Below are 26,415 nucleotides of genomic sequence, written 5' to 3' on the forward strand. Positions count from 1 at the left end.
AGCCAGATTGAAGCAGGAAAAGAGGCAAGCTGCTCTAGATGCAAAGAAGTCTAAACAAAAGAAAGAACAGTTTGCTATCTTGGCCAAGCTACAGGCTGTGAATTCTTCTCAACAAATTCCCTCTCAACCATCTCAAGCTGCTGAATCAAAGAAGAAGATTGAAGAACAGAAGAAATCCCCAAGAAAGAAAGAACTGGCTAGAAGAACAAAAAGGAAACTGGATGTTGTTGACAAGGAATTTGAAGATCAATTTCCTAAGGAATCCACTCAAGCTAAAACTCAAGCATCAAAGCCTTCTGTGGTATTTGAAGACATAAGGGTGGTGGACCCCTACAAGAACATACATGGAGAGCCTATTGTGCCAAAGGATGAACCAATAGAGTGGGATAAATTACCAATTCCTGATTTCAACTTGCCAATCCTTACTAAGCCAAAAAGGACAAAATCAAGGGCAGTCAAGAAAGTGAAGCTGTTACCTCTCAAATCCAAGCTAGTAGTCAAAGCTCAACCCAAGGTCAACAGGGGAGACTACTTGTACTTGTGTGACATCAAAGAATTCTCAGATCTAAACCTTTATCTGGAGGAGCTGGATGAAGTAAGGGCAATTGATGCATACAGAAACCTACCTGAAAGGTTGGTGTTCAAGTACAAAGGAGGAAGGGAGATTCAGTGGCCTCTTCACAGGATACTTTAAGAAAGCCAAGCCGTGTTGATCAAAGTCTATTCATCCTTCAAGAAAAACTTTGGGTTCAATATAACTGCAAGAAGATTAGTATTGAAGAAGATTGAAGAGCTAAGGAGTGTTAGAGCCAAAGATGCACTTCCCAAGACTCTTATCATCCCATACACAGGGAGAAGAGTGCATCTAAGGCCCTACTGGCTGATGGAATTCATGGATGATAAGGGTGTGAGAAGATTCTTCAGACTAGAAGATCAATTGAGTATCTCTAGCAATGAGACTCTCTTGGAGATGCACGAAATGCTAGATCTCTCAGAATCTGATGAATTAGAATTCCACAAGCAGCTCCAGAATCAAATTGAAGAAAACAACAGAAAGATTGGAAGAAGATCCAAACCTTCAAGACACTAAAAAAATCTGCTCAGGCTAGAGGAGCATCTTGAACTGACTGTGAGCCAAACCTTGTACATTTTGTTTAAATTGAAGCACTTTCAGTTTTATCTACTTATCTTTAAAGATATATGTTTAGGATGTTTTGTAATCATCAAGTGTCTCTTAATTTATGGCTACAATTCCAGTAGACATAAATTGGGGGAGATTGTTGTGAATATGTTGTGTACTTGATTATCACTTAAACAAAATGTCTAAGTAGATTTTACTTAGTGAAATTATGTAGCTCTCGACGGATAAGAATTGTAGTCCCGACGGATAACTCATTATAGTCCCGACGGATGATTAACTTATTATCCATCGAGTGAGTAGCTTATGTAATAATAAGTTTGTAGCACAGTGATGTATGCACCTTTGTATAGAATCTGTAGTAGCATATAAGTCATGTTGACTTTAACTAGATATGCAGAATAGGTTGATTAATTGTACATAAGCAATGTCTTGTAATTCTGTATAAGTGAAATGAAGTCAAGTGCCAAAATAGCTACCGACGGATGATTAACAAAGCCTTCGATGGATGATCAAATGACTATCAACGGATGTTTAACATAGAAGTCGACGGATGATCAATCATGTCATCGACGGATGATCTGAAAGTCGACGGATGATCATATCAAGAATTCAAACATCAGTTGAACAGTGAAAGCTGACACACAGCCGTCGAGTTGGATACAAACACACTGTGGAAGCCCATTAACTGGGTAATAGAGGACGAAAAGCAGCAAAGATCAAGACTGTTAGATTTTATATTTGTTCAGTCTTTTTGACTTTGTAATCTTGGTAATATATAAACCAAGAGAGTAGCAAATAGAAAAATGACTGAGATAGCTGAGAAACACAAAAACAGAGAAATCTTTGTAAGCATAATCTTTAGCATTTCCTGTTTCTCAGTAGTTCCATTTTGTAAGCAACTGTGAGCATTTCTGCACACAGAGTCCTCTCGATATATTATATATATATCTCTGGTGGAATTGTTTAAATCCACCAGAAAGTTTTTAAAGACTCTTGTTTTTAATTACTTATGTTTTGATTCATTCAAGTTTACATTCCGCATTGTGCTAATCAAAACAAATATATCTATAATCGAGTTGAACATTTTTATTTCAAGAAAAAGGTTCAAGAATTCCATTCAACCCCCCTTCTGTAATTTTTGCTATATTGTTAAGGGACTAACAGTATATATGCAGTGACCCGACTTACCATATTCCACGGATCGAAGCAGTTTAAAGTATGTCCACAAGCCACAACCTTATTTATCTTATAAACGTACCAAATCCCAGTTTATTTATCTTACAACGGAAGTAAACTTTATTACAAACTATCAACACACACTAAGACAGACATCATCTGCTAGCTTATTCTATTTCAACCTGGATACCTAGCTCGCACGCTTGTATGGGGATCCTCGCTATCACCAGTTTCCTTTTTCACTGGAAAAGAATATCAACAGATTTGCAAGAGTGAGCTAACTAGTTCAGCAAGTCATAACAACAATACTGAGATTAAACAATGATCAATTGAAATGATATAAGGAATCAAGTTTCCTGATGAGCAATGATTATAATTGGATATTCACTTTTATTTTAAAAACCAAGGTTAGGCTGCTGATCAGCCACGCGCTAACCCCTTTGCTCTATATAACGGATCCAAGGCACACATTGGCCTATCATGACCACCAATCTAGTCCGACCACGAATCTGGTCCATATTTAAAAATAATCTAATTCTATGATAACAATATGATAAGTAATGTAAATCAATTAACTGAATCATAATCAACATTTATCTTGAAGCATAGGAAAATTCATAATACCCTGAAGGTATAACAAGGTAAACAGGAAGATTAGCTTTTAATCAAGAAAAGAATCAGAAAATAGAAGACCAAGGGTTCAATGGTTACAAGGATTGGTCTTCTGTTATACAAGGTATAAAGGTTCGTATGTTAAGCAATTCCATATCAAGAATCAGTATGTGGTAGATATGTATTTGTGGAGTAATATCGTATATATGTGGTTGTATCTGAAAATTCAACAATCGATGGTTTACAAAGAATAATGCTTATGGCTCAAGGTCAATAACAATGATCAGGGTTTAGGGTTGAGTACTTCAAAGTACTTGCAATATAGAGTAAGAACTATTTAGAATAATTGCAACATAATGAAGAGAGTTCAAAATACTTGTAATTATACTACAAGAAAGAGCAGAAGCACTTGCCTTATCAATTCGCTTTTACTCTACTTGTACTTGTCAATGGTTCCCACTTACTAACTATTTGCTTTCCCTTTTTACGTCTCGCTTCCTCTGTTAGACATCACATTTATTTATCAATACTACTTCTCATCATATTCTATTCGTTACATGTTTTTATCTACCCTTCGTTTCACCCAAATCTGACGTATGGATTGAAAGTTACAGCAAAAACAGTCAAACAATGCATGTACAGTCATATTATACATCAATCGGATCACATATAGCACATAGCACGTAAGATATTCAATTAAAATAATTATTCAAAGAAGATTCAGGGTTAAAACGATTTTCCAAGTATTTAATACAAATTTTTGAATATTTTTCGGAATTAAAACGGTTCTCCGAATCATTTTATAATTAAATAATAGGGTTCGAACACCCGAATCTGACTTTAAAATGATTTAATAATAATTGTCGAGGCTTGAAAATAATTTTAAATAATATTTTAAAACTTGAAACTATTTCTCAGAATTTTTAATTCCAAATAAATAATTAAATAAAATTAAATAATCAATTAAAAATAATTAATAACTAATTAAATTAATTAATCAATCAATATTTAAATTAATTGACTAATTAAAAAAATTAGTTATCAACTAATATTAACTAATTAAATAATTAAGATTTATTTTAAGCTTAAAAATAATTTTCAGAAATCAAATAATGATTTTTTTCGAATTTTAACTAATTAAAAATAATTTATGAAAATAATTATAAGAAAAAATATAATTTTTGTAAATATTTAAAACAAAATTCTGATTTTTATAACATTTTAAAACTTCAGGGACCGAAATATCAATTCTGCAAAACAAGGGGTCAAAATGAAATTTGACCACCCCCTTTCTTCCCCGGCGAGCCGCCGCCGTCCAGTTGCCATTAATGGCGACTGGAGCTTCTCCGGCCACCGCCAAACTTGCCCATAATCGACTTAAACTTACAGAAATCAAAGCACATGCTGTCAGGAACCTATTTGTACCAAAAACGTGATAAAACACGCAGTGAATCAACCGGAAATTCCATCAGAATTTTACACCGCCGGTTCTATTGATTTTTCGGCGAGTCACTTCTCGGTATCGTTTGTTGATTTTCAAATATACCATTCGACTTGTTTTTCAACGATCTATAGTTTGGTGCAATCAATTTCAAGTAATAACCCCAAACAAAAAAATATCCAATTTCCAATTAAGAACATTCAAAGTTATAAACCCTAGTTTTTAATTTCAAGAATCAAACATCAATTTGAACATGTTATTGAACTCCAAATCATTCATATAATATACCAAAATGATCAGGATAAAATTATCTACAAGATTAAGCCATCAAATCATATCAACAACATCAAGAACAAAAATTCCTTTTTAATCATTAAATAATTCAAATTAAAATAAATAAACAAGAATTTAACCTCGATTTCTGCACCAAAAGTGTTGATTGATTCAGAAAGATCTTTTCGAGAGCTTCGATTTGATATATGGCATGCTCGATTCTGAATTCGATAACGCCTTCGTTTGTGAGTTTGATTTTCAAGAACGCATCGATTAATTAGGGGTTTCTCTGTATTTTATCGGTTTCTACTGATTGATTATGATAATACGAATAAAATGAAATAAGAAAAGGGCTATTTATATTTATGGAATATTAATACGAGTTGGATCGTATTGGATCGAAAAATAAGTTACTTAGCCGCTAAGTAACTGCAAAAACGATCTGATTTGATACCCGTATTGGATAATTATCCAAACCGGGCTTCTTATAAAACACTTTATATGAAAACAATGTAATAATATCCCTTCTTTCGAGAATACGGGTTTTGTTGATCTATCGAAATGATTATCGTATCAAAAAATTTATGTTGGGACGCGTACAGGTCAAACCGTAATCCGGATTGAAAAAGTTAAAACACGAAAAATGTTCAGAATTATCAGATTAGGTTAGGAATGAGTTTTTCGAAGAGTGTCGGGTTGTAAAAATATAAAAACGGTTGAAGTTGGACGATTCCCGGCCTTATAAAACAGTTTTACATTTATACAGAAAATAATTAATAAATTCATAAATCATTTTAAAATCATATAACGATCCAAAAATTACCAGAAAAATATCACAATTATCCATATTTTATTCTGGGCATAATAAAATTAAAATACTCATATCTTATCACATATAAACTTCTAAATATTATATCAATCATCAGATAATTCACCAAAAATTCACATAATAATCATATAATAATTATTTATTGATAAAAATAATTACACGCTATGTCCCGGATATTACATCTTTCCCCCCTTAAAAGGATTATATCCTCAGAATCTCCTAAATAAACAACTGAGGGTACTTTTCTCGCATATCACTTTCTAATTCCCAGGTTGACTCTTCAACCTTTGGGTTTCTCCACAACACTCTTAACAACTTTACAACTTTATTTCTCAATATCTTTTCTTTCTTTTCTATAATCTCTATTGGATTCTCTACATAAGATAAATCTGTTTGGAGTTCTATCGACTCATACTCGATTACATGCCTAGAATCTGGATTATACTTCTTGAACATCGATACGTGAAAAACATTATGAATGTCATGTACGGGGGTAATGTCAACCCGTAAGCTACCTTGTCGACACATTTCAGAATTTTAAAAGGTCCAACGCATCTGGGATTTAGATTTCCTTTCTTCCCAAATCTCGACAATCCTTTCCACGGTGACACTTTTAGTAACACTAAATCCTCTTCTTGGAATTCCATATCTTTCCTGGATTGATCAACATATTTCCTTTGACGATCTTGTGTTGCGATTAACCTTTTCTGGATGATTTCCACAACTTCTTTTTCCTACTGTACCAACTCGGGTCCAAGTATTTTACGTTCTCCAACTTCATCCCAATATACTGGTGAGCGACATTTGCGTCCATAAAGAGCTTCATAGTGAGGCATTCCGATACCGGCATGATAACTATTATTGTAAGCAAATTCCACTAAAGGTAAATCCTCGTCCCAATTTCCTTTGAAATCAATGGCTTAACACGTAACATGTCTTCAATTGTTTGGATTATCCTTTCACTTTGACCGTCAATTTGTGGATGATAAGCTGTACTCATATTTAGTTTATTTCTCAAACATTCTTGAAAACTTCTCCAGAATCTTGAATTGAATTATGGATCTCGATCTGATACGATAGACACAGGGACTCCATGACGGACTACTATTTCTTTTAAATACATGTGAACCAACTTGTCCAGTGAAAATCTTTCATTAATAGGCAATAAATGAGCTATTTTGGTCAGTCTGTCCACTATAACCCAAATAACGTCTTGGTTCGCTTTTGTTCTTGGTAATCCAACTATAAAATCCATAGCAATGTGCTCCCACTTCCACTCTGGAATCTCTAATGGTTGTAGCAATCCGCTTGGTCTCTGATGTTCCGCCTTAACTCTTTGGCACGTGTAACATTTGCTAACCCATTCCGCAATTTCTCTCTTCATGTCTAGCCACCAATAATTCTCTTTTAAATCTCTATACATCTTGGTACTTCCCGGATGAATGAAATACTTTGAATTGTGAGCTTCCTGTAGAATTTCATTCTTCAATTCTGTCACTGGTTGAATCCAAATTCTGGAAGAAAATATGAGAATATCTTGATCGTCTTTCTGAGTGCATAACTCTTCTCCAACCAAATGACTGATATTTTGATCCATTATTTCCTCTTGGTATTTCTTTATCTTCTCTAACAATTTTGGCTGAAAAGTCATACTATACATCTTTGCTTCATTAGGCTTGCAAATCCCGACTTCTAATTCCAACTTTTGAAATTCCTTGTACAATTCTTCTGGTATGGTTAACACGTTCATTCTTTCCTTTCTGCTTAACGCATCGGCCACCACATTTGCTTTTCCTGGATGATAGTTAATTGTGCAATCATAGTCTTTGATCAACTCCAGCCATCTTCGCTATCTCATGTTGAGTTCCTTTTGCGTGAATATGTACTTTAAACTTTTATGGTCCGTATAGATTTCACATCTTTCTCCGTATAGATAATGTCTCTAAATCTTCAAGGCAAATACTATAGCTGCTAGTTCCAACTCATGAGTAGGATACTTCTGCTCATGAGGTTTAAGTCGCCTAGACGCATATGCAATAACTTTATCATGCTGCATCAAAACATAACCTAATCCCTTATGAGAAGCATCACTATAGATTATGAAATTCCCTTGATCATCTGGAAGTGACAAAATAGGTGTCGTGATTAGTCTATTCTTCAATTCCTGGAAATTTTCTTCACACTTCTCGTTCCATATAAACTTCTCACTTTTCCTAGTAAGCTTTGTCAAAGATGTCGCAATCTTCGAGAAATCTTGAACAAATCTTCGATAATATCCTGCTAATCCCAAGAAACTTCTTACTTCTATTGGTGTTTTTGGACTTCCCAATTCATAACAGCTTCAATCTTCGCTGGGTCCACTTTGATTCCTTCATTACTTACTACTGTTAGTCCCTTAACAATATGACAAGAATTACAGAAGGGGAGTTGAATGGAATTCTTGAAACTTTTTCTTGAAATAAAATGTTCTAACTCAAATATAAATATAAGTGTATTGATTAGCACAATACGGAATAAAAACTTAAGTGAATCAAAACACAAGTAATTAAAAACAAGAGTCTTTAAAAACTTTCTGGTGGATTTGAATGATTCTGCCAAAGATATATATTATATATCGAGAGAACCCTGTGTGCAGAAATGCTCACAGCTGCTTACAACAATTGAACTTCTAAGATTACAGAGAAATGCTAAGAATCGTGCTTACAAATATTTATCTGCTTTCTTGCTTAGATCGATAGTCTTAGTTGCTACTGCTTGGTTTATATATATCACCAAGTTTACAAAGTAATAAGACAAGATAATAAAACAAAAACTATCTAGTCTATTATAATGCTACTTCATTACTCTATTTCAGCATCTTTGAATATCTTCATAATAGCATGGAAATGGCAATGCTTCTTTGTTCTCGAAAACCCAGTTGAATAGGCTACCACACTCCATTTGCATCCACTCGACGCATGAGACTGTGTTGTCACTGTCAACAGATATTTGAATTCTTTATCCGTCGGGTTCATGATCATCCATCGAGTTATTGATCATCCGTCGGGTTGTCTATTTGATCATCCGTCGACTTCATTGTAGGTTATCCGTCGGGTAGCAAACTGGCACTTGACTTCATTTCATTTATGCAGAATTACAAGACATCATTTATGTACAATTAATCAACCTAGTCTGCATATCTAGTTAAAGTCAACATGACTTGAATACTACTTACAGAATCTATATAATGGTGAATACACAAATGTGCTATAGACTTATTCTTACATAAGCTACTCACTCGATGGATAATAAGTCATCATCGGTCGGGACTATAATGAGTCATCCGTCGGGACTATAAATCTTATCCGTAGAGTGCTACATTATTTCACTAAGTAAAATCTACTAAATTGAACTTTTTGTAACCAAAACTCACATTTTGAAAACTTGGCATACAACTTCTTCTTTCTCAAAATTTCCAAAGATATCCTTAGATGTTCCGCGTGATCTTCCGTTGACTTTGAGTAGATCAAAATATCATCGATAAATACAATTACAAACTTATCCAAATATTTCTTAAAAATTCTGTTCATCAGGTCCATAAATGTTGTTGGGGAATTAGTCAATCCAAAAGACATCACTAAGAATTCACAGTGACCATACCTTGTTCAGAAAGCTGTCTTAGGTATATTTACAGGTTTAACCTTCAATTGGTGATATCCTGATCTTAAATCAATCTTAGAGAAATACTTGGCTCCCTTCAGTTAATCAAAAAAATCTTGATTGTAAGCTTATTGAGTTCTCGATAGTCGATGCATAGCCTCATGCTTCCATCCTTCTTCTTAACAAATAATACTGGTGCACCCCATGGGGATACACTGGGTCGAACCATTCCTTTCTCCAATAACTCTTGCAGTTGCTTTGCCAATTCCTTCATTTCAACTGGCACCATTCTGTATGGGGCTTTAGATACTGGTTCCGTTTCAGGTGCTAAGTCGATCGCAAACTCAATTTCTCTATCTGGAGGAAGTCCTGGTAATTCATCTGAAAACACGTCTAGAAATTCATTTACCACTGGAATGTCTTCCAGTTTTGTTGGCTCCTAACTTCTATCTATCATATACGTAATCAAGTGCTTGCATCCTTGTTGCAGTAACTTCTTAGCTTTGAGCATCGTTAAGAACTTTTGTTCTTGCTTCTGACCTCTAAACGTCACCACTTTTTCGTTTGGCATCTTCAGGACTACTTCTTTATTACGACAGTCTATCTGAGCATCGTGCTTAGATAGCCAGTCCATTCCTAAAATAACGTCGAACTCTCCTAACTTAAATGGTATCAAGTCAGCATCAAACTTATTGCCAGAAATCTCAATCTCACAGTTCACACACACTTGGGTAACAGATACATGCTCCTGATTTGCTAATTCTACCGCCATAATTTCACTTAGCAATTCAACTGGACAATTCAGCTTATCAATAAAATCTTTAGAATAAATGATCGAGTTGCTCCTGAATCTACTAGCACTTTAGCACATAAAGAATTTGCAGTAAGCATACCTGCCATAACATTAGTGGTCATGATAACATCATTTACAGACATGTCATAAACTCTAGATCTGGGAGGTTCATTCACTGTTGGAGTAGCTCCCATGATTCGCAGTGTATTATTGACTGGAACTGGTGTCTGGCAATCCCTTGCTGTGTGCCCTGGCTTTCCACACTTGAAACATGTATACCCAATTGCTGGAACTTTGCCTGCCTGATTCCTGGTAGGTTGATCTTTGTTGATTGGCTCTCTGGCTGACTGGTTACGGCACTCCCTTGAATAGTGCCCCCTATGGTTGCATCTGTAGAAGACCATATTTAACTTGTTGCACACTCCTCTATGCTTCTTTCCACATACTTGACAATCTGGTAAAACTGGCCTCTGCTGAGCTGGCTGGTTCTCAGTGGCTGAACGGTTACCTTGTCGTCCATTGCCTGCGTTCTGTCTATTAAAATTCTTTCCGAACTGAAATTTGTCTTTCCTATGATTGAAATTTGGAAACTTCCCTGGTTGTGCATGTCCTTCATTTCCTTCAAACTTCCTTTTCTTACTTTCCTTCTCCCTTTGAGATATTTCACTCTCTGTCTCCGTAATCATAACTTTCTGTACAACTCCCGCATACGTGTCTAATTCAAATATGGCCACCTTCCCACGGATCCATGGCTTAAGACCTTGTTGAAACCTCTTAGCTTTTGTCGTATCAGTGTCCACATATGATGGTACAAACCTAGACAATTCCTCAAACTTACTTTCATAATCCGCCACTGACATATTCCCCTGCTTGAGCTCCAAAATTTTTAATTCCATTTGATCCTGAACAAACTGAGGGAAATACTTCTCCAAGAACAACTCCTTGAATCTATCCCACGTAACATCCTCTGTACCTTCCAATACTTTAACAGTTTCCCACCAGTATGTGGCTTCATTCTTCAAGTAGTAACTTGCAAACTCAGTCTTTTTTCCTCTTTCACCTTGACTAAGGCAAATGCCTTCTCAATTTCCTTCAACCAGACTCTTCCCTCAATGGTAACTACATAACCTTTAAATTCCGGTGGATTCACCGCCTGAAAAGTCTTAAAGGTTACCCGAGGATTAGTCTGCCTATGTTGTTGCTGAGTTAGTTGGTCTGTTTGTTGGGCCAAGATCTGAAGAATCTGGGCTATAGTTGGGTCTATGGGACCTGGATCGGCATTCTGGTTATTGTTGTCTTGGGTGTTATTGCTGTTATTGGTTTCTTCATTCTGGTTGGTAGGACGGGTATTTCTTCTGGGAGGCATTTCCTGTAAAAATTCAAACAACTTATTTAGCCTTTAAAATAAAACCCTTTTTATGAAGAGATTTTATAAAACAGAAATATCTCTTTTTGAAAACATTTTCAATCGTTGAACTAAGTAAATTGCATGCTTCTTTACAGAATATAAACAATTAGGAAATAAGGTGCATGTTATGACCAGAGTTTATTATTGGTGCAATAAGTGGGATAAAACATGTACAGTAATGTAAATAACAATACTGGAAAAGGAAAGGTACTGATATATATGTCAAAGTTTGGTGGTACAAGCGTGAAATGTTTTATTAAAGGCAAAGTTACAATAGGCCTATCCATTATTCCGCAAGTCTAGTTTATTTATATACCCACCAAAAGTCTGATGATACACATTACACACTTTATACATATATCAGTTATCACATCATTCCCGTCGTCTAGCTTCAGGAAAACTCTGGTCCACCAAGCCTCTCAAAATCCTCCAATACCTCTCTGACCCACCCCATAAGAGCATCTGGGGCTGTATACTCGCAAGTAGCTCCATGAAGTATGACCTCAAGTACTCTTTGGGTCACCTGAATCTCATTCCGAAGCTCTCTCACATTCCTGTCAACATCTATAGTCCTTATAATATGTTGTAGCTCCTCGATCTATGCCAATAAGGATTCTCGTTTCAAAAGAAGAGCCTCATACTTATGGTATGAAACAGGGTGTGGAGTAAACTGGAAAGATGCACCCGCAACTGAATGTCCAATAGAGTCAGAATTAGCAGGTGGGGGTCCTCGAATAGGTGGCCTCACACCAGGAGGTAGAATAGCTCGCAGTGGTGTAACCGTCATAGCTGGTATTATAGCTGACACTGGTGGAAGAGAAGGACGTGGATTAAATGACGGTCTCCCGACTGAATGCTCCGAGTGATCAGATGATATCGAGATAAAGGAATCTGCCATCGTTGCTATCTGAAAATCACGCGACTAGATAAAAATCTCGAACCTTCTCACGAATCATACTAAAACTTACTATTTAGTCGCACTCAATCCTCTCAACGTTTTATTTCTCTATTTCCTAATACTAATCTTAACCCTCTACCCATTCCCGAAAATCTAGGCTTGTGGCAGTGACTTTTAAACTATAGCTCTGATACCAAACCTGTGGCGCCCTCCAAAGCCGGGTAAGAAGTTTGGGGTCCATAACACATACACCATATATAAACCTGTTTATGAATATAATAATATATATATGCAGTGACCCTACTAACCATATTCCATGGATCGAAGCAGTTTAAAGTATGTCCACAAGCCACAACCTTATTTATATTACAAACGTACCAAAACACAGTTTATTTCTCTTACAACGGAAGTAAACTTTATTACAAACTATCAACACACACTAAGTCAAACATCATCTGCTAGCTTATTCCATTTCAACCTAGATACCTAAATCGCACGCTTGTCCGGGGATCCTCGCTACCACCAGTTTCCTTTTTCACTGGAAATGAATATAAACAGATTTACAAGAGTGAGCTAACTAGCTCAACAAGTCATAACGACAACACTGAGATAAAACAATGATCAATTAAAATGATATAAGGAATCAAGTTTCCTGATAAGCAATGATTAAAATTGGATATTCACTGTTATTTTAAAAACCAAGGTTAGACTACTGATCAGTCACGCACTAACCCCGAGCAAGGCTCTCAGCTTTGCTATATATACTGGATCTAAGACACACATTGGCCTATCATGACCACGACTCTGGTCAGACCATAAATCTGGTCCATATTTAAAAATAATCCAATTCTATGATAACAATATTATAAGTAATATAAATCAATTAACTGAATCATAATCAACATTTATTTTGAAGCATAGGAAAATTCATAATACCATGAAGGTATAACAAGGTAAATAGGAAGATTGGCTTTCAATCAAAGAAAGAATCAGAAAATAGAAGACCAAGGGTTCAATGGTTACAAGGACTGGTCTTCTGTTATACAAGGTATAAAGGTTCGTATGTTAAGCAATTCCATATCAAGAATCAGTATGTGGTAGATATGTATTTGTGGAGTAGTATCGTATGTGTATGGTTTGTATCTGAAAATTCAATAATAGATGGTTTACAAAAAATAAGGCTTATGGCTCAAGGTCAATAACAATTATCAGGGTTTAGGGTTGAGTACTTCAAAGTACTTGCAATATAGAGTAAGAACTATTTGGAATAATTGCAACATAATGAAGAGAGTTCAAAATACTTGTAATTATACTACAAGAAAGAGCAGAAGCACTTGCCTTATCAATTCGCTTTTACTCTACTTGTACTTGTCAATTGGTTCCCACTTACTGACTACTTGCTTTCCCATTCTACATCTCGCTTCCTCTGTTAAACATCACATTTATTTATCAATACTACTTCTCATCACATTCTATTCGTTACAAGCTTCTATCTACCCTTTGTTTCACCCAAATCCGACGTACGGATTGAAAGTTACAGCAAAAATAGTCAAACAATGCACGTACAATCATATTATACATCAATCGAATCACATGTAGCACATAGCACATAAGATATTCAATTAAAATAATTATTCAAGGAAGATTCATGGTTAAAATAATTTCCAGGTATTTAATACGAATTTTTGAACATTTTTCGGAATTAAAACGGGTCTCCGAATTATTTTATAATTAAATAATTGGGTTCGAACACCCGAATCTGACTTTAAAATGATTTAATAATAATTTTCGAGCCTTGAAAATAATTTTAAATAATATTTTAAACCTCGAAACTATTTTTCAGAATTTTTAATTCCAAATAAATAATTAAATTAAATTAAATAATCAATTAAAATTAATTAATAACTAATTAAATTAATTAATATTTAAATTAATTGACTAATTAAAAAAATTAATTATCAACTAATATTAACTAATTAAATAATTAAGATTTATTTTTAACTTAAAAATAATTTTCAGAAATTAAATAATGAATTTTTCTGAATTTTAACTAATTAAAAATGATTCATGAAAATAACTATAAGAGAAAATATAATTTTTTTAAATATTTAAAACAAAATTGTGAGTTTTATAACATTTTAAAACTTCAGGGACCGAAATATCAATTCTGCAACACAGTGGGGTCAAAATGAAATTTGACTACCCTCTTTCTTCCCCGGCGAGCGGCCGCCGTCCAGTCGCCATTAACGACGACTGGAGCTTCTCCGGCCACCGCCAAACTTGCCCATAATCGACTTAAACTTACTGAAACCAAAGCACATGCTGTCACGAACCTATTTGTATCAAAAACGTGATCAAACACATAGTGAATCAATCGAAAATTCCATTAGAATTTTACGCCGTCGGTTCGATTGATTTTCCGGCGAGCCACTTCCCGGTATCGTCTGTTGATTTCAAATATACCATTCGACTTATTTTTTAACGATCTATAGTTTGGTGCAATCAATTTCAAGTAATAACCCCAAACAAAGAAATACCCAATTTCCAATTAACAACATTCAAAATTATAAACCCTAGTTTTTAATTTCGAGAATCAAACATCAATTTGAACATGTTATTAAACTCCAAATCATTCATATAATATACCAAAATGACCACGATAAAATTATCTACAAGATTAAGCTATCAAATCATATCAACAACATGAAGAACAAAAATTCCTCTTTTAATCATCAAATTATTGGAATTAAAATAAACAAATAAAAAATTAACCTCGATTTCTGCACCAAAAGTGTTAATTGATTAAGAATGATCTTTTTGAGAGCTTCGATTTGATATATGGCACGCTCGATTCAGAATTCGATAACGCCTTCTCTGTATTTTATCGATTTCAAGAACGTGTCGATTAATTAAGGTTTTCTCTGTATTTTATCGGTTTCTACTAATTGATTATGATTATACGAATAAAATGAAATAAGAAAAAGGCTATTTATATTTATAGAATATTAATATGAGTTGGATCGTATTGGATCGAAAAATAAGTTATTTAGACACTAAGTAACTGCAAAAACGATCTAATTTGATACCCGTATTGGATAATTATCCAAACCGGGCTTCTTATAAAACACTTTATACGAAAATAATGTAATAATATCCTGTCTTTCGAGAATACGGGTTTTGTTGATCTATCGAAATGATTATCGTATCAAAAAATTTATGTCGGGACGCGTACAGGTCAAACCGTAATCCGGATTAAAAAAGTAAAAACACGGAAAATGTTCAGAATTATCAGATTAGGTTAGGAAGGAGTTTTCCGAAGAGTTTCGGGTCGAAAAAACGTAAAAACGGTTGAAGTTGGACGATTCCCGGCTTTATAAAATAGTTTTACATTTATTCAGAAAATAAATAATAAATTCATAAATCATTTTAAAATCATATAACGATCCAAAAATTACCAGAAAAAAAATCACAATTATCTATATTTTATTCTGGGCATAATAAAATTAAAATACTCATATCTTATCACATATAAACTTCTATATATTATATCAATCATCAGATAATTCACCCAAAAATCATATAATAATCACATAATAATCATTTATTGATAAAAATGATGACACACTATGTCCTGGATATTACAGGTGTAGACCCAGAAAAAATGCTTACTCAATTTAAGTAGAGAAAATAGACTTAAAATTCACTAAAAAGCCCTAATGTGTGCATCTAATAATTTTTTTATTACATCTAGTGCATAAAATTTGGTCTACACATCGAAATTAGGAAAAATTGGCAAAAGATAAAAAAAATATCCCAACGTTAGTAACAGATTCAAAATTCCACCAGTCATCGTGTTCAATTAATGACTTACAAGCTTTTATGACTATAGCAAGTATATTTGGTTTCATAAATGGTTGTGCCAAAGTGCGAAAATATGCTTTTTAACGAGGAAAATATTTGTAGTGTAGAGACATCATGTCTTTTTTGGAACTTTATAACCACACATATCTAAAAAAATTGAAATACAGAATGTACCCTTTTTATATATAAATGTGCTCGGATCCACAATTCAGTGAAAAGCTCCGCATGTTTTACTTGTTTGGGTACAAGCTCATTGGTCCTGTCTAAATGTCACTCTTAACATCCTGGATAAACTGTGCAAGTGAGGTGTAAGATAAACCACCTTATACTTCCACCGAGGATTTAGACAAATCCCCAACTATGTGCCACACCATAGTTACTCGTGCATTTAAAGAATTAGCAGTTTAAGAATGCTAAGCTTTTTAATGGCATGTGAAAAGGGACTCACAACAGGGACAACTGCAACCAATTGCTTACACTTGGAAGGTCAGGACCGGTTACTTGCACTTGAAAGGTATAAAGTATGGACTGAATATTGAGGTGCACTCATGATAATAGAGTTGCTTACACTGCCTTCATCTGGGCCATGGTTAAAATTTATCCGATAAGTTAAGTGATTACGATACAATTATACCTCTCTACTTTACCTATCAATTAAAATAGCTTGATCTCTTATACCAAAACAAGTCAAGACCTGAAGCTGTCGAAGCTGCAGAAAAGTATACATCTCAAAATTGTTATTATCAAAGAACTTATTTTATTTAGTTTTTCAAACTAGACTTTTACTATCATTTAGTTGTGTTCAACAGTCATGACCTTTTTGTTTAGTCGTGTTAATAAGATCTTTAATTGTCTTCTCAAAATAATTCAGGAGGCTCTCATAACGTACATTTTAATTTATGTCATACATGCGAAAATGCTCCAATTTTATAATATGCCAAATAATAGTAAGACTGAAAGAGTACTTATGCAAAAGTACTACAAGTTAATGGCTTTTATGTTGTATATACCTTCTCTTATCTTGTTAGGTCCGTAATCAATTTTAGAGGGGGTGAATACAGTTTATGCAATCAATTTTGACAAAGCTTCAACAAAATCAGCAGTTTTTATATTAATAGATAAAAACTGATTACAAACGTACTCTCTCAAAAGGATGAACAAATATCCTTGAGAGCTGCTAGGTTATGCGAATGATATAATAATGTTCACAACGCTTATAGCATGAACCTCTTTATATTGAGCACAACTACACAATCAAATAAGGAATCTTATTCTATTACAATAAGGAAACATATCCATGTATGATTGCTCCTGAAATAAAGTCCTTCACCGCCTTGAGTTCCTGCTTTTCTTTTCCTCCTCGAATATCTACTGAAGTGACAAATCCTGATGACATCATCTGCTGATCATCAAGTACTGATATAAGTACTGATGACGTCACTCTTCAGTAAATGCTGATATAAGTCCTGATATAAACTTCTGATAATTTATGTCCAGATATCATCAATTATATCTAACAACCTCCCCTAACTTGTGCATTATGAATATATATACAAGTTCCAATTGATGATGTCAAAATTATCTAAATGCAGAAATCAAGTAATCATATTCATTCTTACTTAGTGAATATCAGAATTTACTCTTCATTCTGAACTCTAACACAGTCTGGAAAATCTTCAAGAAACTTCCTCAGTAGATTTTCTTCCATTAAATCCAAATACCATTGCATCCTTTGTTTATGTTCTTTCAGTTTATATGTTGATTCATCATTCTGATATATGGCAGCCTTGAGATTGTGTAACTTTGAATTTCCAAGAAATAGATCATCAAGCTCGAGAAACCCAATTTTCTTTCCATCAGGATTAAAGGTTAAAACTTTAGTGCCTAGACTCATTTCTATCTTGGCTCCTTCAATAGGCATATCAATAGCATATCCAGTTTGATCAATGTACTTTGGAATGTAGTTAGATTTGTAAGGCATTCCCTTCTGCTTTAACTTTATCGGGTTCTTTATGAATGTAGACCATCTGGCAGTAACAGAATTAGTTACCTTGAGAATTATAGCAATAAGTTCCAATTCTTGCCATGATTTGTCTCTTAACTGTTCTTGATTCAACCTTAAGCTTCTCCCAGAATCCAGAAAATAAATTATTTTCTCTTCAACACGATCAATAACAATTTGCACTAATATGATCTTCTGTAAGTCTTCAAGCATCACATTGTCTCCAATATCTGTCAAGTTAGAATGTTTTCTTAAAGTCAAAGCATCTCCTATAAATGGATCATCAGCATTTAATATTCCAAGACCACTTGTGATTCCAGGTTTTCCACATTTAGAACTTCCACTATAAATCTTCTTTAATGTTTCAGAAGAATCTCTTCCAGGTGCTGGTTTCCTGCTTCCCCGTAGTAGCTTCTTCTTTTCTTCAAAAGTAAGTTCTAGCTTATCAGAGACTATGTTTTCAGAGTCAGGATTTAATAAATCATCTTGAATTGGGTTTGTGAAATCAACAATATGAGTAGAATCAGAGGTTGTGATTGGTTGAATAACAGCTTCTTCTTTAACTTGAACAATGTTAGAGGTTAATTTCAATTTTTCAGCCAAGTCAGCTCCATGAATCTTCCTTCTTTGGTGAGCTTGACTGACTTCTTCTTCTTCAGTAATTTCATCAGTATCAAAAGATTGAGCAACTGTATAGATTAGATCTATCAGTATTTGTGATTTAGTTGCTTTAGATACTGATTTCTTCTCTGCAACAGCTTTGGCTTTAGGCTTTGAAAGCTTTGACTTCTCTCATATCTTCTCTTTCCCTTTATGCTTCTTGTTAGCAGTTAAGATAGCTTGAGATCTAAAAGATCTTTCATCCTCTTCCTGACTTATCTCCCTTATAACTACACCTTTAGTTGGTCTGTTAGAAGGATCATCTAAAGATCTTGAGAGATAACATCAATATTAACATTTGATGTCTTCATGGAATTCTTGAAGTCTTCCTCCATTTGCCTTAGTTGTTCTAGATCAACTCTAGGATTTTCTCTTTCAAATATTCTTCTACTCACCTCAGAGTCAAATGCTTGAATCTTTGGATCCTTGTATAATAGAGTTGTCTTTCTACCTTTCACTTTCAGAGTTTGAAGATATTGACTTGCTTCTGTACCAGCTTCTATCTCCAAAATACCTTGGTCTTCATAAGCAGTTGTGACTTGTAAAGTTTGTTGAGTTGTTATAGTCACGGTCAATTCTCTAACTCTTCTTTTACTTTTCTTACTTTCTCCACCTTGTCTAGATTGAGACCTAGTGATTTCTTTTGATGAACCACTAATTTCAACTAGCTCTTCACCTCTTTTCCTTTCACTATCTTTCTGCCCCCCTTATTACCTCCATCAGAATTTTCCTCATCAGTATTCGTCAATGTCAGCTGCTTGCATTTAGATTGAATAATTTTCTCCTCTTTTTCGGAATCATCACCAAGAAGTAGAGAAATATCAGCTCCGTTGAATTCTGTACCTCTGTAAGTTGAACATATATTTGAACTTGCTTAGCTTCCAATCTAGCTTGATTGGCTTCAATTGTAGTTTATCTGGCAACAATAGGTGCAATTTGTTTATGAATTTCCTGATGAGTAGTCAGCCTTGAAGCAATCAATGACTATTTGATCTGATTGATTTGAGAAGTATTTGCTTCTTGAGCTGTATGTAAAGATCTGACAACCAGGGTAGATGCTTTCAGATGAGTCAGTATATCAGGATTTTGAATTCTCTTTTCAGTTGTTTTCAAATGTTCAACAACATTTGTTCTGGAAATAGGATATATATCATATTTTTATTTAGCATTCCATATAGCATCGAAATAATCATGCTTCTTCTTGGAATCTAACTCTTTCAGTTGCCTCATATGAGTAGACATATCTTTATGGAAGAAAAGATCATCTTTAGGATCTATAAGAAAATTAGACATATTAGCTTCTTCACCATCATTAGATTATCCCTTTGCAACTGGATTTTGCATAATCTGCTGAACTTCCTCACCAGCTTCAGCATTTAAGATAGAATCAGAAATTGGTGTAGTATGTGATATAGCAGCATCAGAAGCTTTAATAATATCAGCACTTAACTCCACATCTTCAAGAATCGTAGATCAATGAACTGGAGCTTTTAAATTTACTTCAAGAACCTCAGTTCCTGTAGAGTGTTGTGGTGACACTGAAATGGATGAAACTTTATGAATGGACTATTGTGCTACTATATCTTTAGTAACAACAACGACTACTTCAGGTGGTAGAATAGTATAGTGAATGGACTATTTTTCAGCAAAAACAGGGATTGTCTCATGTGGTGGAATAGAAGATTGAATGGACTGCAAGAAAGTATCAGTACACATACCTGCAGGGAGATTAACAGCACTTGGTACATTAGAGTTTGTCAAAGTATCAACAGACTGTTGGTCAGCAGCTGTTTCATATGTACTCTGTGCACCTGCAAAATATAACAAGCATCATTTTAATCTATATATTCTTTTAAAGTAGTCTCACTACTCCTTACACCACACAGCTCATGAATTTCAATAGTCAGAGTTTCCTCACAAGATTTGCTAAATCCTATCTCTCATCTATCTCTCCTTTTTCCAAGAAGGATCCTGCCTCTATTTAATTATGTTTTTCTCTAAATATTTTCACACAACTCATAGAAAAACTCAGATAAATTGTCCTACAAAAATAAGAGGTGGCTAAAGAAGGGTGATTTGTGCTCATACAACTAGAGGTGGTCCTTAAATAAGGTCTAGAAATAATCATACCAACATGATTTAAAACATGCATAATAAATGCTAAAAATACCTAATCAGTATTTAGAATAAATGCTGATAAAGTAATAACAGTATTTATACCTTGTGAATCTGAAGTCACAATTAAACTCATAGTTAACACTGTGGTCAAGACAGTTGTTGTTCACCAATTATGGGAACCTCCATTTGTATTGAAGAGGATTTGATCAGGTTACTGTCATGTACCATGATCTCAAACCTTGTTCGACTTACAAAGAACTGACACCTGAATGTGTTATTGAAAGCTTTCACAGGGTCTTTAGTAAAAACTGATGAAACCCCTGTGTTTATGTTAGTATCATTAAGATCTACCTCAGCATGTAGTCTCTAACCAACTAAATGTTGTTTCTGAGTGGTGATAATAATTTCAAGAACTATGTCACTTGATTTTAGCAACATTTGAGAAATGGATTCAAGTTTTTCATTAGTAAAAGAAATTTGAGATATAAGATTTATGATTTTGAGATTGAGTGTGGACAACTTCCTTGAAGAGAAAAAGAAAGTTTCAAAGAATTTTGATAGACAATAACACTCAAAGATTATAATTCTCATGAGATCAGAATTAAATCCTCCTTAAATTTTTTCTAGTGAAATTAGTTTTTTCCTGTAATGTGCTCAATCTGTACGGTACTGAACATATGAACTCAAACAAAGATTAGTTTCTCACATGCACTATTGAATTTTTTTTGAAATTAAGCATGCAATACTAATTAAAATATCAACAATCATAATAATTCAAGCATAAACAAGATAGTAAACATTCATTCAATTAAGGAATCAAAGAAGGAAAAAGATATTTCCATTAATATTTAAGAAGATAACTACAAGATTTGTAGAATTTTAAAATTAAAATCCTAACTCAATCTAAACAACTCATTCTTCTTCTGCCTCTTTGCAGCCTGCTCTGCCCTCATCGCTCGTCAATTCTCTGATTTTGAATCAGTTTGACATCTCATATTGACATATTTACATTGAGGAAAGCACTCTTCACATCCATTTGATATACCTTAAAATTGGAGTATGCAGCAAATGCAAGAAAGATCCTTATTACTTCAAGTTTTGCAACAGGAGCAAAGGTCTCATCATAGTCAATTCCTTTCTCTTGTGAGTAGCCTTTTGCAACCAACCTTGCTTTGTTTCTGTTGACAATTCCATTTTCATCCATTTTGTTCCTGAACACCCACTTTGTTTCAATTATTCAATTTCCAAACTTTATTTCTCTCAAACTGATTTAACTCTTCTTGTATAGCAGATATCCAATCAGGATCAAGAAGGGCTTTCTCAGTTTTCTTAGGCTCAACTTGAGACAGAAAACATGTATGAAGACATTCATTTGTAGTTGCACTTCTAGTCCTCACTCCAGCATTGGGATCACTAATAATTGCACTTGTATATTGACTCATATCCCATTCTTCATCATTAGCATGACTCTCAGAATTTTCACATCTTTCTCCCCCTGATTTTGTGCTATCAAATTCAGGTGTTTGAGATGAGCTTCTATTCTCATAAATCACATGATCAGTAGACTCTTCATCCATTATGTGGTTTGTGTTGACTTCAGCTTCATCATCAGAATCACTATCAATATTGAGATTTTCAAACTTTAGGGCTTCAGCTTCATTTTCACTAAGGCATTCCAAGCCTGGACATTTGTCATCATCAAAAGTAACATCTGTGCTTTCCATAATCTTCTTCTATTCAATCACATAGACTTTGTATGCAGTTCTCTCCGATGAATATCCCAGAAAAATTGTCTCAAAAACTTTAGAGTCAAATTTTCCCACATATTCATAGTTGTCCTTCAAAACATAGCACTTGCTTCCAAACACATGAAGATGCTTCACAGTAGGCTTTCTTTTAGATAGGATTGAGTAGGGTGACTTTCCAAGATTCTTGTTAATTAGATATCTATTTTGAGTTTAGCATGCAGTGTTCACAACTTCTTCCCAAAAACTTGTTGGCAACTTTTCATCTTGCAGCATTGTTCTAGCAGCCTCTACTAATGTTCTATTCTTTCTCTCAACTACCCCATTTTGCTGCGGTGTTCTAGAAGCTGAGAATTCTTGAACAATGCCCTTGTTTTTAAAGAATTCAGTTAAGGTTGCATTCCTGAATTTTGTTCCATTATCACTTCTCAATCATTTCACACAATTCTGATCTTTAGCCTGCTTTTCAATCTTCTTGATGTGCTCAATTATGATGTGTGGAGTCTCATCTTTTGAGTGCATAAATTCTACCCATGTGTATCTTGAGTAGTTATCCACCATCACAAGTGCATATCTCTTTCTTGTTGCTATTCAAAACATCATAATCAAGACCAATAGCTATGTTAGCACATGGCTTGTTTTTCTCATGATACTGACCAACCAACTCAGATGCATTCTTAAAAGACTTAAATTTTACTTCATTCTTTTCCAGTTTCTCCCTCAACACAGCTTCAATTTCAGTAGCACACTTTATCTTATTTTTCATACATTCATTTTCTTGCTTGACTGACTTAAGCTCCACAAGCAGTAGATCCAATTTTTGTTTCTCACTCTTAAGCTTCTTATTAGCTTTTGTTATCCTACTAACTTCCTTAGTAGCTGCTGCCAAGCTAGTGTGTATGTGAAATATCTCCACAATCATCTTTTCCACAGTCTCCTTATATTGACTAGCATTTAAATCAATAGTGGTTAGAGTTGGTACCTTTGATTTTGAAGTGGATGCTTCTCCATGCTCAAAAGCCATTAGTGCATAGTTTCCAACTTCTCCATCCTCATCATCAACATCAGTATCATCCCAACTCTTTCCTTCTGCAATATAAGCTTTTTCATACTGTTTCTTTAAGAGACCTTCATACTTTGCTTCCAGTTCCAAGTAAGCTTTATCCTTCTTCACCTTTTTAGGCTTTCTGCATTCAGTAGAAAAGTGACCCAACTCGTCACAGTTGAAGCACCTTATTTTTTATTTGTCCACATATCCTGTTTTGTAGCCCCTATTGCTAGCTGAATTTTACTAAGCTTTTGGTTTCCAATTATTGTTATTAGAAGATTTCCCTTGCCTTTGAAAAACCTTGGCTTCTTGACTCTTATATTTGAAAATTTCCTAGCCAAGTAAGCCATGGATTGGTCCATTTCATCTAGCTCATCCAATGTGTAATATTCATCTTCCTTCAGCTCCAACACAACTTGCTTTTGAGGTCCTTTATCCTTTTGTTCTATAGCTTGAATAACTGGAACTTGATCATCTTGCTCATCTTCACTTTCTTCTCTGTCATTTACAATCAAAGCACCTGAACCATCAACAACATGTCCATGATGTGCTTTTAATGACTTTCTCTGCAGCATTTCAAGTTCATAAGTGTTCAAGATTCCATATAGAACTTCCAAAGTCATTCTGCTTAAATCTCTTCCTTCTCTTATAGCCGATATTTTCTGTTCAAGATGGTCAAGAAGAGCTAGCAGGAACTTTAGGTTAACCTCCTCAGCTTTATAATATTTTTAATGTAGGTGCAAGTCATTTACCAATTTATTGAACCTTTCAAAAACTTCAGTAATTCCTTCTTTTGGTTTAGCCATAAACCCCTCATACTGTGAAACCAGAATCCTCCTTTGGTTTGACCTAACTTCCCTTGTTCCTTCACATAGAATTTCTATCTTTTCCCAGATCTGTTTGGCTGTGTCACAGTTGATAATGTTATTGTACATTACATTGTCAAGTGACTCTATTAAGATCAACTGCAAGCCACTGTCTAGAGATACTTTTTCTTTTTCAGGTTCAGTGTATTCTGGAGGATCTTTAGGAGCATAATGTGCTGGAATAACCATATCTCCATCTGTAGATTCCTCAACTCTTACCATGGGGGTGAAAGGCCCATTGTTGAGGATGTGAATGTATAGTGGATTGACCTTCCTTATGAACAACATCATTTTCTTTTTCCATAATGTGTAGTTAGATCTGTCAAAGATAGGGATTTTAATACTGCTGAGCTTCTGTGTATTCATTCTTCCAAGATCTTTAATCTGTTTGCTTTCAGATTTTGCTCTGATACCACTTATTAGATAATGAATACAACACATAAGGGGGTGAATGTGTTTTGGATTATTTTTAAGCTTTTTAAACTGTTATGGATGTGGTGAATAAAGTAATCTAACTTGTAGAGATAAAGTGTTTTAACAGAAATTATAAAATATGCACATGAACACATTATCTTCAAAAATCACTTAATTTTATATTAAAATCAAGTATGACTTGCTACAAATTTCTGGGTTCTTTGTTGATAAAGAACTCGGCTTCTTTCTTGAGAGAGTTACAAGAATTTCTAGATTTATTTGTTACAGCTAAAACAAAGCATCTAGTGTTTATTTAATAGAACAATAAACAAATCGGGTATGCTCTCATAATTCAAACTGATTTTGACTATGCAAGTGTTGTCTTAGGTTTTATTGGGGACCAAATGAATGAAGATAGATCTACTGTTTATTTTGCTAGATTCTGTCAGCTTATTTATAGTTTTTGTTGTGATAATAAGCCCCGAAATGCTAGTGAATTAATTTCATCATTCAGAATAGCTAAAAGAGCTTTTACTGACTTATTATCTACTGATAATAAGAAGGCTGTGTTAAGACCCCTCTTAATTCCTTTATCTATCAAACAAGCCTTAATAACCTATGATCCCGTTAAATACACCGCACTATATCCTGATGTTCAACCATCTGAATCTCATCCATCAGCACCTACCACCTCTACTCAACCACCTCAAACTTCTCAACCTCAACCTTCTGATCCTACAGTGCAGCCTTCATCTTCCAAACCTAAGAGGACTAAGAAAGTACCTCAGACAAAACCGAAGAGAAGGAGATTCATTCTACGAGATGAATTTATACTGAGGAACAGGTTCCTGTATCAGAACCTGTTGTTATAGAAGCTGAGAAGGTCTCTTCTCAGAAGGATGTTGATATTGGGAGTTCTAGGCCCCTAAAAAGGCTTAGAAAGCATAATTCTGATGATAAAGCTCCTACAGCATCCTCAAAAGCTAAAAGATTCAAATCATTGGCAAAAAGGCCTGAAGATTCTGGTAAAGGAATGGAAGCAGCAGCTAAGGAAGGGGGTCAGGAATCTCTGATCTCACAAGATTGTTGAAGCTCACAATTCTCCTAGTGCTGATCCAGACCTTCATGCAACTCATCACTCTCCACTACATGAGCCAGAAACTACTCACATTCCCACACCTCCAGTATCTCCAGTACATGCTGATAACCAGGGGCCAAGTGATGAAATTGACATCCATAACTTGGAAGTGCCTCAAGTTTTGTACTTAGAAGCTCCACCAACTCAAGTCACTCCACCAACAACACTAATTCTGATGCTGATTATAATCCAGAAATGCCTACAACACCTTCTCTACATCTCGATACTGAAGATCAGATTTTAGGTGAGCATCAGAATGTTGCTGTTGATCAGAACATAGTTGGCGATCAGCACTTAGAGGATGATGTTGAAGCCTCCATAGCCTCTCATACTGTTCTTTTATCAGAGGATGC

At 34.6% G+C, this 26,415-nt stretch overlaps 1 pseudogene; it reads right to left on the reverse strand.

Moving 5' to 3' along the window:
• Positions 1-12,210, reverse strand: part of LOC141695335 (uncharacterized) — a 36,438-nt pseudogene extending 24,228 nt beyond the window's left edge.
• Between the last annotated feature and the right edge of the window lie 14,205 nt (positions 12,211-26,415).

This window comes from Apium graveolens, chromosome 11, assembly GCF_009905375.1.
Source record: "Apium graveolens cultivar Ventura chromosome 11, ASM990537v1, whole genome shotgun sequence".
In the NCBI taxonomy this organism is placed as follows: domain Eukaryota; kingdom Viridiplantae; phylum Streptophyta; class Magnoliopsida; order Apiales; family Apiaceae; genus Apium; species Apium graveolens.